This window comes from Leptonychotes weddellii, chromosome 6, assembly GCF_054177405.1.
Source record: "Leptonychotes weddellii isolate Sample4059 chromosome 6, ASM5417740v2, whole genome shotgun sequence".
NCBI lineage: Eukaryota > Metazoa > Chordata > Mammalia > Carnivora > Phocidae > Leptonychotes > Leptonychotes weddellii.
Genome location: NC_138374.1, coordinates 108,714,208 through 108,724,932, shown reverse-complemented (window position 1 = coordinate 108,724,932; position 10,725 = coordinate 108,714,208).

Here is a 10,725-nt window from a genome sequence, read left to right as displayed (position 1 = left end):
CTCAAGTGTGAGGTGAGCTGTGACTTACTTTTAACCCACAGAACACAGCAAAGGTGATGGGTCACTTCCACGATGAAGATGCATAAGATCATAACACCATCTTGCAAGGAGACTCTTTTCCTTGCTGGCTCTGCTGAGGCCGGATGCCATGTTGTGAGCTGCTCTGTGGAGAGAGACATGTGGCAAGCCTCTGACCTACGGCCAGCAAGAAACTGAGGTTCTCAATCCAGCAACCCACAAGGACCTGAATCCTACCAATTATCGTATGAACTTGAAAGTGGATGCTTCCCCAGTCGAGCTCTCAGTGAGAACCCAGCCATGGCCAACACCTCGATTGCAGCCTTGCAGAGAACTCAGCTAAGTCCTGCTGGGACGCCTGACCCAAGGAAACCATGAGATAATAAATACGTGTTGCTTTAGGCTGCTAAGTGCATGACAAGATTGCTACGCAGCAGTAGATACTAATACTACTTTGGGATCAGCAGAAGTGTGAGAGGGAGAGCATCAGTTTCCTAGGGCAGCTGTTACAAAGCACCACAGACTGTGTGGCTGAAAATAGCCGAAATACACTGTCTCACAGTTCTGGAGGCTGGAAGTCCAAGATCCAGGTGTGGGCTGGGCCACGATGCCTCCGAAGCCTTTAAGCGAGAATTCAGCCTTGCCTTTCTCAAGTTTCTGGTATCCCCAGGCGACCCTCGACCTGTGGCAGCGTGCCTCCAATCTATACCTCTTCTCTTCTCCGCCGGCCCTGTTGGACCGAGGGCTCACTCTACTCGTCTGGCTTCGTCTCAACTAATTGCATCTTTAATGACCCTATGATCAAATAAGGCCATTCTGAGGTATTGGGAGTTAGGGCTTCAACCTATCTTTTTTTTTTTTTTGCAGACAAAATTCAACCCATTCACAAGAAGAAAAAAAGAAAAGGGTTGACAACTAATGGATGTATCATCTGGAAAGCCAACATCTTCTTCATGAGCCTGTTGGACCTATCAAAGCATCTGCACCTTCCACGCAAGGACTAGTGTCTCTGTAGGTGAGGATCTCAGAAAGTGCTGGTGGAGAGGACCCTCCCCGGAACTTCTCACCGGAAATGCTTGGCGCAAGGTCAATCCCACATGCTCAGAGCGCCCCAGCCCCAGGACCGCTTCTCTCCCAGCTCTCAGCTATGGCTGTGCCGTCTGCCCCGTGCCAGGGGATGGACAAGGACTTACATGTCCTTCTACGGTGCCCTCATTTCAGGGTCTGGTGCTGTATCTCCAGCCCTGTGCTGAGTGAAGGAAGGGGCCGCTTTCTTTGCCTCAGCCACTGAACTGCCCACAAGCTGCAGTACTTTGCCAAGTCTGGGCAGATGCTGCCCCCTTGTGGCAAGAAGGCTCCACGGCCGGGATGGACATGTGATTTACTACTCCGACAGGGACACTTTGGAAAGTGAAAGGGGGCATTTTTAGTTATTGCGTTGGGACAGCAGTGTAACTGGGGACTGTCCCAGGCAACCCGGGACATATGGAATGAGAGGGAACGAGAGGCCGTGCGGGGTTCTCTCGTTTCCCAAATGTCCCGCATTCCAGCAGTGACTCCCCACACGAAGCTTCCTCTACTACCCACGCTGGCTACCGCACACAAGGCTGACGATACACGAAAGAGTTTTGAGTTCCTCTGACACAAAGTATAAAAAATTCCCAACTGTACCTATTAAAAGGAAAAAAAAAAAAGAAGAGAAATCTCCTTCTCCATTGCCTATGGACACAACATGCCCCAAACACACTTAAAGTTCTGTTCTGACTTTAAAGATACATTTTAGGGGCGCCTGGGTGGCTCAGTCATTAAGTGTCTGCCTTCGGCTCAGGTCATGATCCCAACGTCCTGGGACCGAGCCCCTGTGTGTATGTGTGTGTGGTGGTGGTGGTAATTTCAAAATATATATATTATTCAGAAATATAAAAGTAAAATTTTTGTTTTACAATTACATCCTATTCTGGATGCTAACTTCTTTCTTAAAAATGTTTTATTTAAATTCAATTTAGTTAACACATAGTGTATTATTAGTTTCAGGGGTAGAATTTAGTGATTCATCAGTTGCATATAACACCCGGTGCTCATTACAACAAGTGCCCTCCTTAATGCCCATCCCCCAGTTACTCCATCCCCCCACCCACTCCCCTCCAGCAGCCCCCAGTTTATTTCCTATAGTTAAAAGTCTCTTGTGGTTTGTCTCCTTCTCTGTTTTCATCTTATTTTATTTTTCCTTTCCTTCCCCTGTGTTCATCTGTTTTGTTTCTTAAATTCCACATATAAGTGAAATCATACAGTATTTGTCTTTCTCTGACTGACTTATTTTGCTTCGCATAACACAGTCTTGTTCCATCATTGCAAATGGCAAGATTTCATTCTTTTTGATGTCTGAGTAATACAATTCCATTGTATATATACACCACATATTCTTTATCCTTTCATCTGTTGATGAACATCTGTGCTCTTTCCATAGTTTGGCTATTGTGGACATTGCTGCTATAAACACTGGGGTGCATGTGCTCCTTCGAATCACTATGTTTGTATCCTTTGGATAAATACCTAGTAGTGCAATTGCTGGGTCAGAGGGTAGCTCTATTTATAACTTTTTGAGGAACCTCCACACTGTTTTCCAGAGTGGCTGCACCAGCTTGCATTCCCACCTACAGTGTAAGATGGGTCCCCTTTCTCCATACTGGGTGCTATCTTCTGTTGATAGCAGGGACCAGGTGACCCTGGCAAGATACTTCAACCAATGACTAATGGTAACTCAACCTCTCTCATCTTCAGACCTTCTGTGGGTAAAGTAATCAAGTCCTAACAGCTTAGAAGGGTCACCCCTTCCCAGGCTGCTGGGAAGTGATATTGGGTGCAGTGATATTGCTCAGCTATCCCCTGCTCCCCAACAGCTTCCACTGAGAGCCGCATCCTGCTTGATGTGAAAGGTGCAGCTGGCCTGATCTGATCCATGGGCCACATAGTGGCATTTGCCACTCACACCCTGGCCCTTGCTATTGCCTCTGGTGACTAGGTCTCTTCTGGTCTGTCAGCTATCCCACTCTTCATGAGTGCCAGAAACCTGTAGATTGTGTTCTCTCCGACAAGCTGGGGGGGGGGGGGGGCGGGGAGGGAGCTTGGCTCAGTCACTACTATGTCCCCCATCTTGGATCACAACCGTGTGGCATCCCACCAGTGAAGCCTTTCTCTGCACGACCTATAGTTTCCCCAAGCTCCACCCAGCTTGTACAGAACACCAGCCTCCTGAAATTCTCAGATTCTCCAAATCTATCTGGTTGTCATTTTATCTCCCCACCTCCTGCCAACCCCACCTTTTGTCACTGCTCCATCCTGGGGTGAGGAAAGGAATCAACAAGCATTTCAGGCAACCCTTCACCCTCTCTCCTCCCTCTCACACCCCGCTCTCCAGGGAGACCTTTGCCCTCCCTCTGGGGTGGGAACTTCACAACCATCTTATTCCGTGTTCCTCTCTGATCAGTGCTCTGTCTTGGGATCAGCTCGCTAAGCTAGGGCTCTCTGAAACTCCTCCAGCTTTTCTTTTTTTTTTTCTTAAACTTTCTCAACATAGCCTGGAACACCAAACAGTAGCTCCCCCATTCTTGATGGTTCTTCCCTCCCCATGAAGCTGTGGATGCCATTAATTCAACATATGGGAGCCACAGGCTAATCAGACTCTAGGCAGTACCAGGCATAATATCTCAAAAAATATTATCCTAGAACAGTGAGAATTTTGCATTTGATAAGCGTCTTCAAATAATAAGTACAGGAAGAATAGTCTTAGCTAGCAATTTAGAGAGATTGTTCCAATTAATTGTTGAAATAAATTCTAGATGGATCAATTAATTGAACAACTGAAGAAAAATCAAATCATGTTTTAAAACTCACAGAAAATAGAAATGAGTATCCTATCTCTTAAGGAGTAATTTCCTAAGCTTTAAAGTCATGGAAGAAATAAAATAGGAAAAGAGAAATTAAAATACTTTTAAAAATCTGCCCTGCCCCCCAACAGCAATTTAAATAAATCAAAAAGGTAAACAAAATTTGGAAAACATTTCTAGAACACATAAGAATCAAGGGAATGGGGAGTATAATAGGAACAATCATTGTTTCATTGTAGTGTAAATTGATGCCTTTTAGAAAGCAACTTGTCAATACTGTATAATCCAGGAATCTCACTATTTGGAATCTACCTTAAGGAAAAGAAGACTCAAGTTACACACGCTTTTTATAATCCTATTTATGTTGTACCCATGATCATTTTACACATTGGACTCTCCCACCAGACACTAAGGAGATTGTGTTCCTCTCCCCTCCGGACACCAGGGTCTAGCACATTGTAGGTGGCAAATAAATGGTGCAGAATAACTATTTTATTGTATTTTTATCATATTAGAAATGGAGACAATCTTAATTTTCAATAATAGGGAAATGAGTAAATAAAATACAGTATACTTGATGAGGATATAGTCAATTTCATAACTATTGTTACAAGACATGAAAAAAAATCTTACATCATCACAGTGAGTACAAAACTTAGACTACATGCTCAATTGTGCCAAAAATGTAACTTTGTTTAATCTTCTATAGGAAGACTTACTTTCTCCTTCAAGCCCCCATTGTGCGAAGGGTTATGTTTCTGGTTGGCTCCATTCTGGGGACTCTTGGGCAATTCTGTCCTGTTACCACCTCTCCTCCCAACTGTTTGTTTCCCCTGGAGTTGTACCTGGTACTTTGTCATTACCTGCCCTTGCTGGTACCCACCAGGATGTTCACCGACTTCTGTCTTCTCTGGTCATGGATCCATGCCGGACTTGGATTGTTCTGTGTTCCTAATGCGGAGGTTCCTCAGGGCAGCCTCCGTTTAAGCCACATTCGGTCTGTTTAATGACTCTGGGTCTGTGAGTCCTGAGAGGTGGTGTTGGGTCCTCACGTCTTCTCTGGGTCATAGAGCCATCGCCGCTCTCACGGGGCGCTAAGTGGAAGGACTTCTGCCACACTTAGCATTTCTCCAGGCTCTTTTCAGGAAGGTGGTTCAGGTCTCATTCACGAGGTCCTGGGTGAGCGGATAGTGTGGGGAACGGGCCCAAGACACACATGTTCCTCCGGATTCTCCGCAGTCCTGCCCGAGCCCAGTGGACTTCATCAGGTCTCTGAGGCGAGAAAAACTGATTTGGGCTGTTTATGTAGTTCCAAATGCTTTTGTCTTTGGCCTAGAACTCAGCTTTTGAAATTTTAAACCCAATAATTGGTTATTTTATTCTTTGTTCCTGTCCTAACAACCCTCCAGAGATGGCCTGGGAAGAGCAAAGATATAAAATATAATAGCATAAACCAGAGTAAAGTTTAAACTTATTGATTAATGTATCAAAACGCTGCTCCTCTACAAAATACTAAAACAAGCAAACACATCCCCAAAATTGCCTGTAGGACTTCATTATATTGTGTAAATATTATCTACACATATGTACAAACACTATAAAGGAACAGGGAAAATATTAAGCTAATTGATATGCTGGCGAGGAGAGAGTAGGGGTGATTATTTTTCTTTAACACATTTCCTTCATATTAGTTGGATATAAATATCAGCCATGTTATTTGTGAAAAAAATCAATTCATTTTACCTCCAATAATACAGAGTTCCTGTATATTTCCCAGCTGGGCTCCCATCAACCCCTGATATGACTTCTTTGCTCTGGCAAAGCGAATCTCCTTATCTGCCATGGGCTCCCACCAGCTTCAACGATTTTGCTTAGCCCAGTGGTTCTCAAACTTTAGCTACATCAGAAATCACCTGGAAGACTTGTTAAAACACACATTGCCATGCCCTACCCTAGGGTTTCTGATTTAGTACCACAGGGCTTGGGGCTGGAGCCTGAGAATTTGCATTTTTAACAAGTTCCCAGTAGGTGTTGATGGTGGTGGTCTAGGGACCACACTTTTTATTCATTTATTTATCTATTTATTTTAGAGAGAGGGCATGCAAGTGGGGGAGGGCGAGGGAGAGAGAGAATCTTAAGCAGGCTCCACGCTCAGCATGGAGCCCAATGCAGGGCTCAATCTCACGACCCTGAGATCATCACCTGAGCTGAAACCAAGAGTCAGATACTTGACCGGCTGAGCCACCCAGGTGCCCCAGGACCACACTTTGAGAAACACTGCCTTAGCCACACCTTCCTCCTGAAAAGTCTCTTCTTTTTTCATCCCTCCCTCCTTCCCTTCCCTTCCATTTCTTCCTCCCTTTCTACCTTCTTTCCTTCCACAAACACTTAATGAGAAACTAACATGCATAGTAGGCATGACGCACTCTTTGAAAGATTTTTTTGGCTAGAACCAGTCTATGTTCCATGCATTTCACCTACCTTTCCTTCACAAATTCTCAGAACTCTGATTATTTACTCTGTACCACTATCTCTTACGTGATTCAGCCAGTATATCAAAATAATACTAGGTTATTTTGAATTTTCTACTGCATACCTCTGTAGTTGTTTCACTCCCCCCGCCCTTTAACCAGCCCTTTGAGGCTCAAAGAGACTATGCTCTCTCTCCTCCTTCATGGCACAGAACCAGTGTCCGCTGACTGGGCCCCCCCGAGGGGCCCATGTACCATAGATTAATAGAGCACAGGCTAGAGACACTTGTCTGGTCCAGCTGCTCTCCCCGCCCTTACGAGTCCTGATGTGCAAAGTCTCTCTCACCCTGTCCTTGCTGGTCCATTTTCCATGTTCCTGCTTCCCTTTTACAGCAAGAGAGCCCCCCAGGACCACTCCCAACAGGCTCAACTTACATCAAAACCAATTCCCAAAGACAGTGTGCTGAGGAGACAGAACAAACTATTTACTATTTTAAAAATGGATTTTATGGGTGCCTGGGTGGCTCAGTTGGTTGAGTGTCTGCCTTCGGCCAGGAGCCTGCTTCTCCTTCTCCCTCTGCCTGCCGCCTCCCCTGCTTGTGCTCTCCCTCTCTGTCAAATGAATAAATAAAATCTTTAAAAAATGGATTTTATTATAATAGTTATAACACAGTTTCATAGTTTTATATTAAAAAATACAGGAAGCTAAAGAAGAAAATTAAAATTTACCCGTAACTCCACCATATAAAGATACCCCATTTTAACATCCGAGTGCTTATCTCTCATGTGTATTTTCCCACAAAATTAAACTATTCTGTAAACACTTTTTTTACGAGTTATGTTTTTTCATTTGCCAGTATACCCAGACTTATTTACTGATGTCATTTCATCTTCTATAACATCATTTCAGATGGTTACAGAGCATTACATCATATACAGAGACTATAAGTTCATCAACCAATCCTTTATTGGTTAATTATCACTTTTTTAACATAAATAATGATTCAGTGAATATCCTTATTCATTCATCTTTGTACACCTTCCAGGGATTTTATCAAATGAAACTTTTAAAGATTTTGATAGCATATTGAAAAATTGCCATCCAAAATATTTACAATCTCTCAATTCTTTGCTTGGAATGGGGGAGGGGGATACAAGCCTCTGTTTGCAGAGCACCTTCCTCCTAGAGCTTGGAGACTTGCTGCGTAGTTGGCATTCTGGGGTGTCACTGCATTCCTGAGAGCCACTGTTTCTTGGGTCCCTTGTTTTCCCCGGTCTTAGCAGACTCCTTTATTTGCTGAAGCATGTTGCTAATCATTTATTAACAAAGGAAGTTCAACAGGTAAATTTCTCCAGTCTTTGCATTTCTAAAAATATCATTATGAATAAGACCACGAGGTGGATCTAATGGACACATATTAAATGCCCTAATTAAAGAAAACATACTCTTTTAAAATATAGACTTTAAAAAAAATTTCAAAAATTGACCACCATGGTAAATCGTAAATCAGTTTTCAACAAACTTCAAAGAGTTACTATCAAACAGATCTTATCATCTGATGACAAAAGAATTATGTTAAAATTCAGTAACAAAAACATACCATATTTTTAGAGCCATGTATTTGGAAATTTTAAACAGATCTCTAAATATTGGAAGTATTAAAATAGAAATAATATGAATTAGAAAAATATTTCAATATAAATGATAAAAAACACTAAATTTCAAAACTAAAATAACCATTTGAGGGAAATTTATAAACATCTATTGTGTTAGAAGAATGGCTGAACACTAAATAATTAAACTGGATCAAAAATCCAACTAGAGATGTCAGAAAAAGACCCACAGAAGAAAACCAAGTAAAGGTGAAGAGGGAAAATGTAAGACAACAGCAACAGTTGAAATAGAAATATAAAATACAGAGAGACAACAAGATCAAAGGGATTAACAAAGCTCTGGAAAGATGATTCAAGTAAGGAAAGTAAAGACACTCACAAACAACACCAGGAATGAAAAAAGAGTAACTAACAAGATTCAAGATAATAAAGGAATGTTATACATAACTTTAAGCCAATAAACTTGTATTCTTAGGTGAAATGGACAAACTCCTAGAAAAACATAACTGGTAACAATCACCTCTGCATGAAAAATGTAACTGGTAGCAACTGCCTCTAACAGATTTACAACTCTTAAAGAAATTGAATCTCAAGGAAAACGCCAGGCCCAAACAATTATAAAGGTGAGTTCTGTCATATATTCAAGAGATAGAGGTAGATAATCCAAATTTACTAAACTCTTAAAGAAGGTAATGGGAGAGGCAATCGTTCCAAATTTATTTTATGAGATTATTGGAAGCTGGATCCCCAAGCTGTACAGAGAAAGTATGAAAAAGAAAAAAAAGATCAGTCATATTTATGAACACAGATTTTTTAAAAACCTAAGTTAAATATTCCAAACATGATCCAACTATGTTTTTTTCCCAAATAATATAAGTATATTCCAAGAAGTTATATTGAAAAATATCTTAATATAATTCATCCCATTAGAGATTTAAAGAGATATTCATCCCAATAGGTGTAGAAAAAATATGAGATGTCATTCAACATTTATCCACTAAAAAAAAATTAAAACCAACCTCTTAGTAAACTAGAAACAGTAATTTTCTTTACCTGATCAAAGAAATCTATTAAAAAAAAAACCAACTACAGGATTAACATGGTAAATCATTAGTGAAACATTAAAAGTAGTGCTTTTAAATTCAAGGACAAAATTAAGATGGCAGTAAAGATTTTAGTCAGCTGGAAAAGGCAAGGAAAAAAAGAGAAAATATATAAGAATGAACAAAGGATAAAATAAGATTCTCATTATTTGCCAATGATATGAATACTCACATGGGAAACTCCAAATAATCTACAGATTTATTATTAGAATTACTGGCAGGGTTAGCAAAATTTCCAAATTTAAAATCAATATACAAAAATTAATTAATTTGGGGGCACCTGGGTGGCTCAGTCAGTTGAGGGTCTGCTTTCGGCTCAGGTCATGATTTCGGAGTCTGGGAAAAGCAAATCAAGTCACTCGTTATACTATATACAAAACTAAATTCCAGATGGATTAAAAATTTAAATGTAAAAGACAAATTAATGAAAGGTTTAGAAGAATATAGCAGAAGAATATGACTTCAAGGAAAAGAAGGGTTTTATTTTGTAACAAGATATAAATCACAAACCAAAGGAAAAGTGGATATGCTTGAATACATTAATATACTGTATATAGTTGACTTTGATACTGTTTATGGTGCTAAAGAGAAAGAAGAAAAGCCACAAGGTCCGAGAATATAATTGCAACACACACCTAAGTGACAAAGGAATTTGTATCCAGAATACAGGAAAAACAGCCACAAATCGTAAGAAAAATAAAAATAAATCAGGAGGAGGGCTCACAAAAGACATCTCACTTTTCACTGGAGCAGAGACCTAAAAGGGCCCCAAAACATACAAAAAGATGTTCAGCACTAATGAAGTTTAAGCTTGAAAGTTTCTCATTTGCATGAGCTCCTTCCAAGGGTCTGGAGATAGGGGGAACCCTACAGTGTGTTCATATGGCTATATATTTTTGTAAAGTTTGCAAATGTAAGATATTTTCATTGCAGTCAGTTAAGACCATTATCTCTCTACTCTGGTCTCATGTTGTATTTCCCCTTATGCTGTGTGGAGTTGGAGGACCATGGGCATTGGGGTATCTAGTTAGGGGAAAATTGAGTTGGAAGTATGCTTCATTTGGGTTTGGTGGACATATTACAAAGTATAATTAAGTTACTGCTAGCGTCCCAATGTAGGAAAGGTTTCCAAGAACACTCCTCCCAACCTTTTTACCAGCTCATACAGCAGAATGACACAGAGTACATGCCTAGAAGGTGTCCCCTGATATGACTGTGTTCTCCATTGCCCAGGACCAGAAGTAGACAGGTAGTGGGGGAGAACCTAGATCTGAAATGCAGGGATGAAAATAGAGCTTTTGCTCTGTGTGAAAATAATGCTACTAAATATTTGCATAGCAGCACTAATAAAAAAGTTGTGAAGCTGAAAAAAAAAAAAGATGTTCAGTAAGATGAGCAATCAGGAAAATGCCAATTAAAAAAACCACAATGAAACAACATTGCATACTCAACAGGTTAGCTAAGATTTTAAATATGTGATGTCAAGAGTTGGAGATGATTGGGGCACCTGGGTGGCTCAGTCGTTAAGCATCTGCCTTCGGCTCAGGTCATGATCCCGGGGTCCTGGGATCGAGCCCTGCATCAGGCTCCCTGCTCAGCGGGAAGCCTGCTTCTCCCTCTCCCTCTCCCCCT